The sequence below is a fragment of the Benincasa hispida genome, chromosome 5, assembly GCF_009727055.1.
Source record: "Benincasa hispida cultivar B227 chromosome 5, ASM972705v1, whole genome shotgun sequence".
Classification (NCBI taxonomy): domain Eukaryota; kingdom Viridiplantae; phylum Streptophyta; class Magnoliopsida; order Cucurbitales; family Cucurbitaceae; genus Benincasa; species Benincasa hispida.
The window spans coordinates 59,887,153-59,901,200 of record NC_052353.1 but is presented as its reverse complement, the minus strand read 5'-3'; the positions used below and the strand labels follow the sequence as shown (position 1 = coordinate 59,901,200).

Sequence of the window (14,048 nt, the reverse complement as noted above, 5' to 3'; positions counted from 1 at the left end):
AAACTTAAGTTTCTAATCTCATTAGAACCATGATCTTAGGTCTATCTCAATCAAATTTAAAAACTCTTTTAAAACATGATTCAACCTAAGTTTGCATGCATGTCTTTCTTATTGATTTTAGTTTTAATTTCCACTATAACTCTTATAAAAGGAAACAACTAAAACCATCCACATTACTAAGCCAAACTAGGTACTTATAACTTTTATAAATTAACCTATGTGTCATGCCTCATGCAATGTTCATGAATAAATGTAAAGATGTTTAATGTAAAGATGATGCATGAATATGACATATCTTTTATAACTCTTATAAAAGGAAACACTAATAATGTAAAGATGATGAATGAATATGTTTAATGCATGCATATATTATACTCTTATATTATATGATGCATAAGCATGCTTTAAAGTAATTTAATCATGCAAGCTACTATATTATAACTCTTATAATATAAAGATGAAGCATGAATAAATGCATAAACTATGGTGGAATTTAAAACTATATGACATACAATATGACATATAATTTAAACATACATCTCATGTACATTCATCAAAATTAATGGACCGGGATGATTAGCCTAAAAAATCGGATAACTAATTTATCATATTATATTTATAACCTATAGTTTTAATATCACATCATATGTAATATTTAAATCATAGTTCTTTTCTACTTTATTTAATATAAATCATATTTATATTAATTCCTCCAATTAATGTATCTAATTCAATTATATCGCATATAATTGAAATAATTTAATTATATCATATATAATCAAATTCCCTCTTGTTAATTTGAATACTTCAAACTAACCCAAAAACTTATTCTCAACTTGAATCCATTGAGCTATCAAGAAGACCTTATGGACCTGTAGCTTGAAGCCCTAATAGTAAGTGAATAATTGACTAAACTCTTTCATCACGATATCTACCATCCGTTAACTGTCGGGCACTCCACTAAAGACCGACAATTGTACTCTTCGCACTACAGATATATTTCTGTGTCCATTAGATATAACCAATCAACGGTACGATAACCCTTCACAAATCGCTCGTAAGTACAGTTGGGCCAATTTACCATTTTGCCCATGTAGTTACATCTAACTCCTTAAGTACCACTGATTTTTCTAATGAAAAATACATCATAGTCCTACTATGAGTGAACACTTCTCGGGCCATGAGAAGGTGCGGTACCACATTGTTCAAGCCCCAAAACCAAACCTTAAGGGAGCAATCTATCTACTTACCCCTGCTTTGGGGAAGGAATGAATTCCATCTTGTGTAGCTGAGTTCCGAGCTCCCCAATCAGACGTATCCCCAAAGTGGTACGTTTGAGTCGGTGATCTGGCCACTCGAGCCCATGCAAATCAAAGGGCCACCCTCATAGACAGGAGTTCCCAACTCACACAGAATTAAGGTCATTTTACCTATGATTACCCTAGTGAAATGAAAGTTTCTGTCATAAACAGTGTTATATAACGAGACTAAACATCTCATGGTCTGGTCTTATACATACTCCTTTGTATAGGATACTTCCACTCGTATGTCTTCACATGAATGATTAGAATCAGACCATCTGTTGCACTTTACAACACTTGTAACATCTACAAAGCGGGTCGTATCTGTAGTGTCACTAGGATAAGGTTTTCCTCCTTTATCCATATACTACAGACCATTTAGGTTATCACTTATGGCATGATCCACTTGTATGTCTCTACATACATGCTTAAGTTACAACGATAACCAGAGATCTTAATTTAATGGTTTGTGGTTAATACAACTAAAATATCTCATATTTTATAGACAATAGTGAAGAAAATATCTCATATTATTACATTACAAATGTTTGTTCGTACACGTGTTTACAAACTACAAGACCCTACGAGATTTAGGACATCAATCCCAACAAACATCTTACCCAATTTTCAAAGCCGAAGCAAGTTAGCGAAAAAGGGAAGCTCCGCACAAGGAGAGGAAACTGTGACCCCCCACCTAAGGCATGCGAATGGGAAAGCTTTACAACCGTAGATTAGGGTGCAATTACTATTAACCATGTCGGTTCCCTACCCCATGAATCAAGGTAGGCAATGGAAGATTGGGCCCTGGATGGCCTCACGGTTCCCTGTCAATATTCTACACTATACTGGGCTCACGACATCTAAGGATGATGAAAAAAAATGAAATCCAACCTGTGAACAGCGTAGTCGCCTGAAGTGGAAGGCTACCTTTAGGAGTGAAAACAAAAGTGGAAGTTCTTATAGCTGGGGTTATGAAAATGAAACGTGGAGTATAATACAGGGAAAGGCCATTCAAACGAAGCGTTTAACCGCTAGTCTGCGCTAGCTGGCAATGAAGAGCTGAGTAGGACCCCCTACTTCTGGTTCATCTCGGTACTGTTTCAGCCTTGGTACGAGATATGGTCAGATATAGTAATAGAGAAGTGTAGCAGGTGTTCCCACAAGACATCGGGACTAGTGCCATTGGTAAATTCCAGCTTCTGTTCCAGTCCAAACTATCAAGGAAGAGAGCTTCAGGCAAAAAGAGATTGAACTCCGCACCAAGGGTGACCACATCGTTGTTTGGTTTGAGCTTCAACCCTACTATGTGCTAATGAAGAAGCCCTAACCTAACCCAACTTCTTCCTCAATGGTACTTCTTTAAGTTTAAGACAATGCTAGTCGTTGATGATTTGACATTCTAACTAAAAGGATTAATTCTAACCTTCTAGATCTCCTCCCTACTTACTACCAACCTTGTTATTTCGGGGGAACTCTTCCATTTCATTCTATTTTGGTACTACCGTTGACAATCTACTCTACAAAAGAATAGGAATTTTTTTCTATAGGCTTATTCTGATCTCGTATTAAAAGCAACAAATAGGCTTTCACACTTCCGTTGAGGCAAAAAGCACTTTTTCACCAGTTCCCTAGCATCCTCAGTAGATTGATCAATTTAATTAAAGAGTTTAATTAATTAATCTTATATCATTAGGCTTCTCATCTGTAGGTCCATAAGGTCCCTTGTTAGCTCATTAAAGGAAATATACGAGGAATGGTTTAAATTGTTCAAATCAATTGCATTTTAATGAGATTAATATAATATGGTTAATTATAGATGTGATCTATAATTAAGAGAGGGAAATATTTGAATAAGATTTAAATACTAAAGAGATGTATACATATAAATATGTGATAATTATATATTGATTAATTCTATATTAAATATGATTTAGTATAGTCATTTAATTGATTAATTAGGAATTAATTAATTAATTTTGAGAAGTAGAGATAAATAAACATGTGATGTTTATTAATTAATTAATTAATTATATATTTTAAATTGAATTTTATATATAGGGTTATTTAATTATTAGACTAATTAATTAGATAAAAGTTATTTAATTAAATTAGAATTAGAGTAGGAATAAGAAAGACTAGAAAAAAATGGTCACCTCTCATCTCTATATATAGGTCTTCATGGCCCATGTTTATGACATAGTTGAATTGGAAATTCTGAATCCTAGTCTCCTACTACTTCTCTCAAAATCTCTTTTCTTTTCTCTACTATTTTTTCTTCCCCTTCCAAGTCTTGGAGACCACACATTTAATTCTTCGGATCCTAGAAAATAACAAGGTTTCACTTATGATGGTGTCCATTGATCACTGAAGAGACGTTCCGGAGAAGACGCAAAAGGAATCATGAAGAATTTGGAAATCTACAAAAGTAAGTTTTAGCTCTTCCCTCTTTTCTTCTATTAAATGCGTGTTAATCTTGATTGTTTATCCATTATGTTATTATTTTTATACCGTATTTTGTTTATGAAAAATCGAAAACAAAATTGCAAAGCGACCACACGTTTCCGCTTAGGATTTGATTCCTTTATATCTCAGATAGATAGTGTGCTCTATCTCTCTGAGATCACTCAACTAAACAAATAAAGACTGCAAATGAAATAGAAACTATAGAAACAAATATTAGTGTTTGCCATTGAAGTCGATCATTGTGTGTCTGAGATAGACAAAGATAGAGCTCTATGTTTGTTTATCTTAATTCAAATTTATCAATAATAGATCCATTCAGATAAACAAGTATACATTGATGTTCAAGTTTTTCAATAGTTGCTAAAGTTCCTAATATAGATAGTGATAGTAGAACAAGATAATGAACAAAACATTTTAATTTTATAAATTCCAGAAATAGTTGATTGTCAACGAGTAGAAAGAAACTTACAAATTGTATAAAGTAGAAAACTAATTACAAAGAAATGTTCAATTTGAAGCTTTACAAACTGTATAAAGTAATTCTAGAATCAAGATTGAGACTGAGATTGAGATTGGCATTTAGGTTGAGATTGAGTTTGAGAAATGTTCAAGCTAAAGCTTGGAGTAGTGTCCGTCATCAATTTTTCATATTCTTGAGTTAAAGTTCGGGGTTGTACTTCATTCTTCTTCTCAGTTTTCTTCCTAATATTCTTTGCATATGTTTTTATGGTTGGTTTTCGCTATCTTTTTGGTCTCTCTTTTTTAAAGTGTATGTCTTCTAGCACCATTGGTCTAAACTTTTTACGCTTACCCCGCTCTTGCTACTTTCCCTTCTGTTTTCTCTTTTTTCCTTTTATTTGAATCTCTTTATCTGTATTCTCTTCACTATCAGTTTCTTCTTCTATTTCATCTTCCACATCAACAATTTGATTCCGCTTCGAGTTTCTCTTTGGTCTCTTGTTCTGAAAGCAAATCTTTTCACTATCTTCCTTATCAGTATCTTCCTTGTGCTCTTCTTCAACTTGTTCCTCCTCATTTTGCTTATCTTCTACTTGATCTGCATTTACTTTCTCTTGGTCTTCTCCTAGTTGCTCTTCATCTACTTTCTCTTGCTCTTCTTCTACTTGCTTTTCATCTTCTTTCTCTTTCTCAATTTGCTTTTCTTCATTGATTTACTGCAAGAAGATATTGGAGTTCATAAGAAGAACATTGAACTATCATTTCTATCATCATGTATATAAACAACCATATTAACCTTTTTCTCATTTCTATGTTTAGATCTTCTTTCTCTTTTTTGATTTTCTTCTGGTTCAACTTCTACTTCAGTTTCTTGTTCTTCTTTATCTTTTTCAATATCTTCTTCAACCTCATCTTCTTCCTTTTTAGTTTTAGTTTCATTGTCTTCTTCATCTTCATCTACTTGTAGCATATGATAGAAAGTAAGAATCACCTGTGTGTATTAGATAGACGGTGATAAAGGATTATCACTATCTATCTTGGATAGACAGAGATAGTATTTTATCTCGGTTTATCTCAGATAGACAGAGATAGTGTTCTATCTCTATCTATCCTAAATGATAGAAAATCTATCTCAGATAGATACTGGTAGTGCTCTATCTCTATTTATCCTAGATAGACAGTGATAAAGGACGACTATCACTATCTAACTGAGATAGACAGTGATAGACCTCTATCAGAGTCTTTGTGAGATTGTCTATCTGAAATAAAAAGTTATAGGGGACTATCACCGTCTTATCTCTTGTGTTTGAACAATAAGTAGATTAAGAAAAGAATCAAACACCAAGCAATAATTGTGTTTTTGGTGTTTCCAAATCTGTAGTTGGAATTAGATCCAAATCGTCTTCTGTTTCAAGTTGTTGTGTTTGCATCTCAGTTTCCTACAAGAAAATAATTTGTTATTGTTTTCTATCTAAGAATCTATCGTTTTCTATCTAAGAAAGTAAGAAACTTAAAAAATATAATATTAAGATAGATGGAGATAAAGGACTATCACTGTCTATTATACATACAAACCTCTCTTTTCCTTTCCCTTTGACTCTCATTTTCAACTTAGATCTACAAGGAAAAGCAATTTTAGTTAATAGATATACAAAAAAAAAATAAATAAATAAAGTATATGAAAAACCAAATACTTACCCCAGATAAATATGCAACGTCAACCATTGTATCAAGATCATGACTTTCTTCTAATATTCGAAGGCTAAGAGAAGACGCTTTATTTTTTTCCACACCTTCTTCAATCTCTTATTTTTGTGGAAGATTTTCTAATAGAAGTCTACAATTCAAGGTCTCCATAATTGACCTCAAAATTGTTTTGATTTCTTATTGTCCTTGTTTAAAAAGTTGTTGTTCTTCTACTATTTTCGGTTGGCATTTTCTTAATTCACTCATTTCTTTCATTATCCTATTTGCTTCTTCTTCATGAATTTGTTCATTCTTTTCTTCATTCATTTTTCTCTCTTTCTCCTTATTTTTTTCCCTCTCTTTCTCCTCCTCTGCCTCACCTTCTATGAGATATTTGAAAATTGATTAACATTCCTCTTCTGTTGGATGCAGTAGTTTCATGCAAAACTACAAGGGAACAAAAGTTAAATTATCAGAGGAAAAAACTAGCATAATCAGTTATAGTAGTCTATCAGTGTCTATTAGTGATAGACAGAGATAAAACAATATTAGTTATAGTAGTCTATCAGTATCTATTAGTGATAGACAGAGATAAAACACTATCAATGTCTATCTTTAAAGTGATAGACAATGAAAATGTTCTCATTTAGGAAATTACTTACATCTTTGATTTAAAAAATGTTCTCTTTTAGAGTCCTTCATTCATCTGACACCAAGCACTCCCATGTGATGATTCTTGAACCTTTGATTCTAAGTTTCCTTCCAAATCCAACATCTAAATCAGAAAGTTTTGGGATTGTCTCAAAAGCCCAATGAACTACTGTTAATGAGAATCCTTGAAGGTAAATAGCATCCTTTTAAGTATATGATGCTCTCTTAAAAAATGATAGGTTAGGTTGTAAGATAATCTTCCCCAAGGATAGTCATTGAAGACTTCTTCATCATCCAAAATGTCTAGATATTTGAAATTGACATGGTTATGTTGTGGCTTGGGGATTAAAACAACTTCTAGGATGTAAAGATTGGCTAATTTAACTTTTAATGACTCTTCCTCCTCATTGCGCAATGCTTTGAAAGTTCTCTCTATATCTCTCCTAGTTATATGATCGTCATGAAGAAAAAAAGTATTCCTAAGTTCAGACATTTTTCTTTGGTCTAAATCTAATTGAGGAAATTTGTGGCCTTTCAATCAGTTACTAAACAAAATTCCTTCAACCCAAATTCTGCTATATGGCCATTGAAGTTAAAAGCAAGAACATTTGATTTCTTTGTATAGCATTATCTTCTTACTAAGTAGTTGAGAAATTGGTTGGGTATTTTGGTCATTTTAATATTAAGAAAGTGTCCAAATAGGCCATTTAAAGCTTTTGAAAAAATTGTTTCATCTAACTTTGTTCTTATCAAATTTAAGACCTCTACACTAAAGTAGACTGTAACTTTTAAGTGTCTATTCTCACTTTCCATGATCAATTATTCATGTTCCATTTGTTGAAAAGATATATTTAACAATGAGTTAGAAAGTAAAATTTGAATAACACCAATGACTATTAAGATAACTATCAATAATATTTAACAATAACTATCACTATCTATCTGAGATAGACAAAGATAATACTCTATCTCTATGTATCTGAGATAGACATTTATAAAGCTCTATCACTATCTATCTAAGATAGACAGAGATAGAGCTATCTCTGTCTAACTCAATTCAAATTTATCAATAATAATACTCAATTAAACAAATATAGAATGCAAACCATGTAGAAATTATAGAAACAAATATTAATGTTTACCATTGAAATCTATCACTGTCTATCCGAAATAGACAGAGATAGTGCTTTAAACTGTCTATCTCAATTTAAATGTATCAATAATAAATCCACACAACTAAACAGATATAGATTGCAAATCATATAGAAACGATAGAAACATATATTAGTGTCTACCATTGATATCTATCATTGTCTATCTAAGATAGACAGAGATAAAACTCTATCTCTGTCTATCTGAGATAGACAATGATAAATTTATCACTGTTTATCTCAGAAAGACAGAGATAGTGTTCTATCACTGTCTATCTCTTCTTCGTCTATCTCAATTCAAAGTTATGAATAGATCCATTCAACTAAACTAATATAGAGTCTAAACCATATAGAAACTATAGAAACAAACATTAGTATTCAATATCTATCATTGTCTATCTGAGATAGACAGAGATAGAATCTATCACTGTCTATCTGTAATCTATCTCCGTTTATCTTAGATAGACAATGATAGAAGATAGACAGTGATAGAACTCTATCTCTGTCTATCTTAGATAGACATAAATAGTGCTTCATCACTATCTATCTCATCTCTGTCTATCTTAATTCAAAGTTATGAATAGATCCACTCAATTAAACAAATATAGAGTGCAAATCGTATAGAAACTATAGAAACATATATTAATGTTCAATGTCTATCATTGTCTATCTGAGATAGATAGAGATAGTATTTTGTCTCTGTCTATCTGTAATCTATCTCTGTCTATCACAGATAGACAATGATAAAGTTCTATTACTATCTATCTAAGATAGACAGAGATAGTCATCTATCTCTATCTATCTTAATTCAAATTTATCAATAATAGATAGATTGATGTTAAAGTTTTTGCTAAAGTTTCTAAGATAGATAGTTGACATAATGCACAACAAGTATGTATTGATGTTAAAGTTTTATTGATAGTTTACCTTCTTCTTCTTCTCTTTAGATTTGTTTACTTTTGCTCAGATTATTGATGATTCAGTTTTCATTATTTTCTTTCCTTTGCATTTGCTTCCATCAACTTTGACTTTTTTTTACTTACCATCTAGTTAAACAAAATTAGGTTCAATAATATTTAATAAGTATGGTTAAATAGAAGAATTAATGAAATGAAATGAAAAGAAAATGATTATTACCTTGAAGGATATGATGATAAATTGTAACCTTGAAAAATTGAAAGCAACAATGGAAAAGAAGAAGAAGATGAATCAAAATTTGGCTCAAGAGGAAGAGGCGGCGAAATAAGCAACGGGGATCAGTTGATGATTATTGATGAAGGATATACCAAAAAATCTAAAGCAGCAGTGGTGAGAGAAAAAATAAGAAACGGAGGTAGAAACTGGTGAGATAGAGGGCGATAGACAGAGATTTTTTGTCATTACAAGAAGAAGACATGGAAGAAGGATGCAAGTATCGGGCGGATTTAGATAGTCCGATTTAATAGTTATCGGGTCGCGATTTTTTGTGTGGATAGTGATAGTTTTGGTATTTCACTTTTTGGGTTGGGCTTTCTTCCACCAGTTTTGAGTTCTTTTAAAATTTTGCTATCCACTGTAAATAGTTTGGGCCTTTTTATTAATTTTGAAAAGACCCCAAACATAATTGTTTATTTAGTCTATTCTAGTTTTTTATTCATTAATGTTTTTCTTTTAAAAAACTAGAAAGTTGCACTTGAAAAATAAATTTTTTGAAGTGAATATTCAAAATGCTATCTCTTTTGTTGGTATTTGTATGTGCAATATAATTCATCAGTAAAGTAGAATAATTAGTATATCAATTTCCTTGGTACAGAAATAAAGAACAAAACTTTTCACATATAAAATTTTGTAAAATGTTCCAAAAAAAAAAGAAAAAGAACAAACAATTAGAAAATTAGAGAATAAAATATTTATCAATTAGTAGTGCCTAAATGTCTAGGCACATAATTAAATTGCAGAAATAGAAAACCAATGGGCTGATCAGAAGCATTATTGTAATCAAAAGCATTCTAAAAAAAGCCAATCCCTTCCACTCAATTGTCCCTCATTTAGGTAACATATATATAGTAATTAATTTCTTTTTTCCTTCAATAATTTAATAGCATACTTCATACATGAAAAGTTGAACACCTCATGATACAAAATCTATAAAACAAACAAACCATTTAGATTCTACTCACAAAAATAAATAAATAAATAAATAAGGTCCCGTTTGAGAATCATTTTATTTTATTTTTTATTTTTGTTTTTTAAAATTAAGCCTATAAATACTATTTCTATTTCCAAATTTCTTTCTTTGTTATCTACTTTTTACCAATGATTTAAAAAAACTAAGCCAAATTTTGAGAACTAAAAAAAATAATTTTCAAAAATTTATTTTTGTTTTTGGAATTTGGCTAAGAATTCAACCATTGTACTTTAAAAAGATGCAAATTATTGTAAAAAATGTGAATGAAAAAGGTTTAAATATAAAAAACAAAAACCAAAAACTAAATGGTTACCGAACGTAGGCTAAATTATTATTTAGATTATAAAATTTTTTAAAGGAAAATTTCATAGATAGAAAAATGTCAAACTATTTACAGAAATAGCAAAAAAAACACTATCCTTCTGTTAGCGACTATCACGTAGTATCAATGATAGACCTCTATCAGTTTCAATCAGCCTCTATCAAAGAAGATTAAATCTTGTTATTTTACGTAAATAATTTTCCAAATTTTTCTATTTTTGAAAATCTCCTTTTTAAAATCATTACTTTTGTTTTTAATGCCAAAAGAAATTTGTGTTTAGGATGATTGTAAGACACTCCATATATCTATCATCGGACCTTTAATATTAATATTGTTGTTTACAAAACTTATTAGAGAAATATTGTTGTTTTGAAACTTATTAGAGAAATACTGTTGTTTTGGGAGTTCGAGGATAGAGGTCGAATGTTGAGAACTCGACTAATGTGGAGGTCGAACGTTGAGAACTCGACGAACAAAGAAAAACTTGGAAACAATACATAGGCCGAAACTTCAACGCTCGACAAGGGAAATCTCGCGAATCTCTCTTAGGTTGTCGAAGGTTGAAGTTTCGATACACATCCACCCTCGAGATTGTAGGTTTATTACTTTTCTTTTTTCCTCATAGAGGAAATAAAGTAATGAGATGGTATACTATATGTATCTGTGTACTCGAGCTGCTTCTAACAACCTATGCATTTTGTTATCATTTCGAATTAGACGGAGGCTTGTGGGATTGACGTGAGGGGGTGGGGATGGCTATATTCTGGGAGCGAACTCCAGGCGAATATGAAGCGCATTGATACAAGTTATGCCTTGGAAATGAAAACAATTCTGTATTAGCTTTGTCTACGAACAAAATTTTCTATATTAGGTTGTCGAAGGTTACACACATGTCGAAACTTCAAAGCGATTAAGGAGATAAGTGGGCTAAAGCACAGATTAAGGAGATAGCGAGATTCAAAGCGAAATAGTAGGAGAGAGCGAGATGCTTGAACGAGAATGTTGGCGAGAGCGAGATGACTAATCTGACTAACATTGAATTGGTAAAATGAAATGGTTGAATAATTGAAAATGAGATTTATTCAGGAATACAAATTGAATGCTAAGATTACGCATTGATTTTCTGGTAGTAGATCCATAATCAAAAAAGTGTTATGATTGTTCCAGAAGAAATGAAAGCTTGTAATTCTTAAAGGAAAAATAACAACAATAATAGAGAGAGCGAGATCTTAGGGAGAAGCAAGAGTGGGAGAGCGCAAGATCTTAGGAGAAAGCGAGTATCTAGGAGAGAGTGAGAGTTTTCACTTTATTTGAACTTTCCATAGAAATATTTATAAAAAAAAAAGAGAAAGAGCTAAATAATCATACTATAATTGAATAATCATTAGACTATATGAAATATATTAGATTATTAACTATATTGAATAATCATTAGACAATATTTGAATATATTAGATTATTATACATGTAAACTTTATTGATTTACAAAAAAAATGAATAATACAAGTAGATATTTAAAAAAGAATATTGTTACAATAAATTATATAAAAAAAATAAATATACATAAAATTTAATATATATAAAAATATTTATTATTCAATCCCTACTATCTGAGCCCGTCTTAGTAACGAAGGACACTTCCTTCGATTATGTCTTAACTGGTTACAAAATCTACATCGCTGTCGAGTGGTTGGTTCTGTCTAATCCATCTCGTTGTGATAACGTGAACTTTTCGGTCTACCAGGTCTTCTCAATAACGATGGATCAGGATGTAAGATGGGCATATTAGGGTGTGTGATCCAGTAATCTTCATGTGGTACAGGTTGAAATTGAGGAGAGTAACATTCAACATACGTTGATAATTTGTAGTAGTCCTCAATAAAATATTCGTAGTTCATGTTAAAATGTGAGCAAACGGCCATAAAATGCGAGCATAGAATGCCGAATGCTTGCCACTTGTTACATGAACAGTACCGCACGGTATGATGGCTTGTTCGAGATCACTAAATATCAAACACCTGAGAGAAATTGTAACCCACGAAGAGGTGTGTTTAATTTTAGATCGACATGCTGGTATAATTGCAGCAGTGAACAACCCAACAAATGGTTGGACGGGATCGAAATATCACCATCGTTTCTACTTACAACATATCGTCAACAACTTCAATAAAAAGTATAAATTTAATTCATTGAAAAATTATGTTTATTGTGTCGGGTGTCAGTTTCAAATTCAAAAGTTCAACAAAGAAATTGAAGATATAAAAGGAATAAATCAGAGTTGTCTAAGTTTTTTTTTACAACATTAGTTTAGAGTAATGGACTCAAGCACATGATGGAGGATTCAGATATAAGTGGATGTCGACAAATCTATCAGAGTGCATAAATGGAGTCCTCAAAGGAGCTCGAATGTTGCCTGTAAATGCTCTTACTCAGATAACATTCTTCAAATGCGTGAACTATTTCGAGAAAAGAAGAGCAGAAATAAGGGATGCATTAGAGCGTCAAGATAAACCCAAGACCTGTTGATCCCGATGTTTTGTACGACTAGTCCATTCATCGATCATATGTTGTATGGCGAGATCGTACTACTGGAGAAATATCTTGCAGACGTCGAGAGGCAGGATTTATTCAGATGGACTGGCATCTGATCACAGCCTTGGTCGAGAGATGGAGGCCCGAGACGCATACATTTCATATGTCTGTTGGAGAGTGCACTATCACTCTACAAGACATAGAAGTATTGTTGGGGTTACCAGTTGACGGTGAGCCGGGCACCAGAGTGATGTACGATGACTGTTAGAAGTTTTTCAACCTAATCGATTATTTTATTCACACTAAACCTAATTGATTATTTTATTCACATTTTTATTGTATTATCTTTAATATTCTCTAATATAATATTTTGTGTTTCAGGTTATTTGGGAGCCGTACAAAATTATTGCATACTTTGCCTAATTTTTGTACAAATGGTCAAAACATATGGCGGACGATGAGTCCTCTCATATGTTTTCACATTGGTGAGTGGCATCTTCCTGAACTCGACAGTGGCGGTGATGAGGACAATTCGGTTTTCAGCAGGATGTCCATCGCCTTGTAATACTGAACCCGTATTGCATGATATTGACCTAAGGACTGGAGATTGGTCCGAAAAAGTTGAACATTTGGTAGTGCGATGGCACTATCGTGCAAGGTTTATTGCAGTGGGGGTTTCTCTTGAACAATTTGACACAAATGTCACTCCAGAATATATTCATTTTGGTATAATAATATCACAAGCGCTACATCACTCGTCCGGGAGCAGCTGGGGTTCATCTGGTAAATGAATGAATATTATCTAATTTTTTTTAATTTAAATTTTATTTAAATATTGTCATATTGTTTATAATTCACAGAGAATCGAAACAACGTCCGTGAGGTTGCTCCGAATATCGAAAGTTCTTGTATGTAGTGACAATAAGAAAATATATATATGTTATGATATATCTTGTTCCTCCACCAGCTCCTAGACGTAGAGGACATGTTCGAGAGAAGATGAGTTTGATGAGGTTGCACATAATGTGGAAATCCCCTCTGACGGAGACGCAGAGTCAAACTTATTATTGTCCGATTGATTGACGTATATTATGACTTAGAGGTTGGGTCTTCATACGTGTATGGACATGTCGGGTCGTAGAGAGCATAATGAATATTTATATTATGAAGCGCCTGTAGAGGTACCAGAGCAACATCAGAGAAGAACAACCATTAGTTCGAAGTCGACAACGACAACCAGCATCGATCTGCTGCTTGTGGGACAATTGATTTTTGTAATTATTTTATATATAAATAGATATTAATTTATTTTTTTT

General features: G+C 32.2%; 1 long non-coding RNA gene across 1 annotated transcript; it reads right to left on the bottom strand.

Annotated features, from left to right (window-relative positions):
* Positions 1-4,330: 4,330 nt before the first annotated feature.
* Positions 4,331-6,474, bottom strand: LOC120078672. The gene is made up of 3 exons (XR_005482070.1): positions 5,922-6,474; positions 5,799-5,840; positions 4,331-5,662 (listed from the first exon to the last, which is right to left on the bottom strand). It is a non-coding gene; the product is annotated as an uncharacterized LOC120078672 (long non-coding RNA).
* Positions 6,475-14,048: the final 7,574 nt, after the last annotated feature.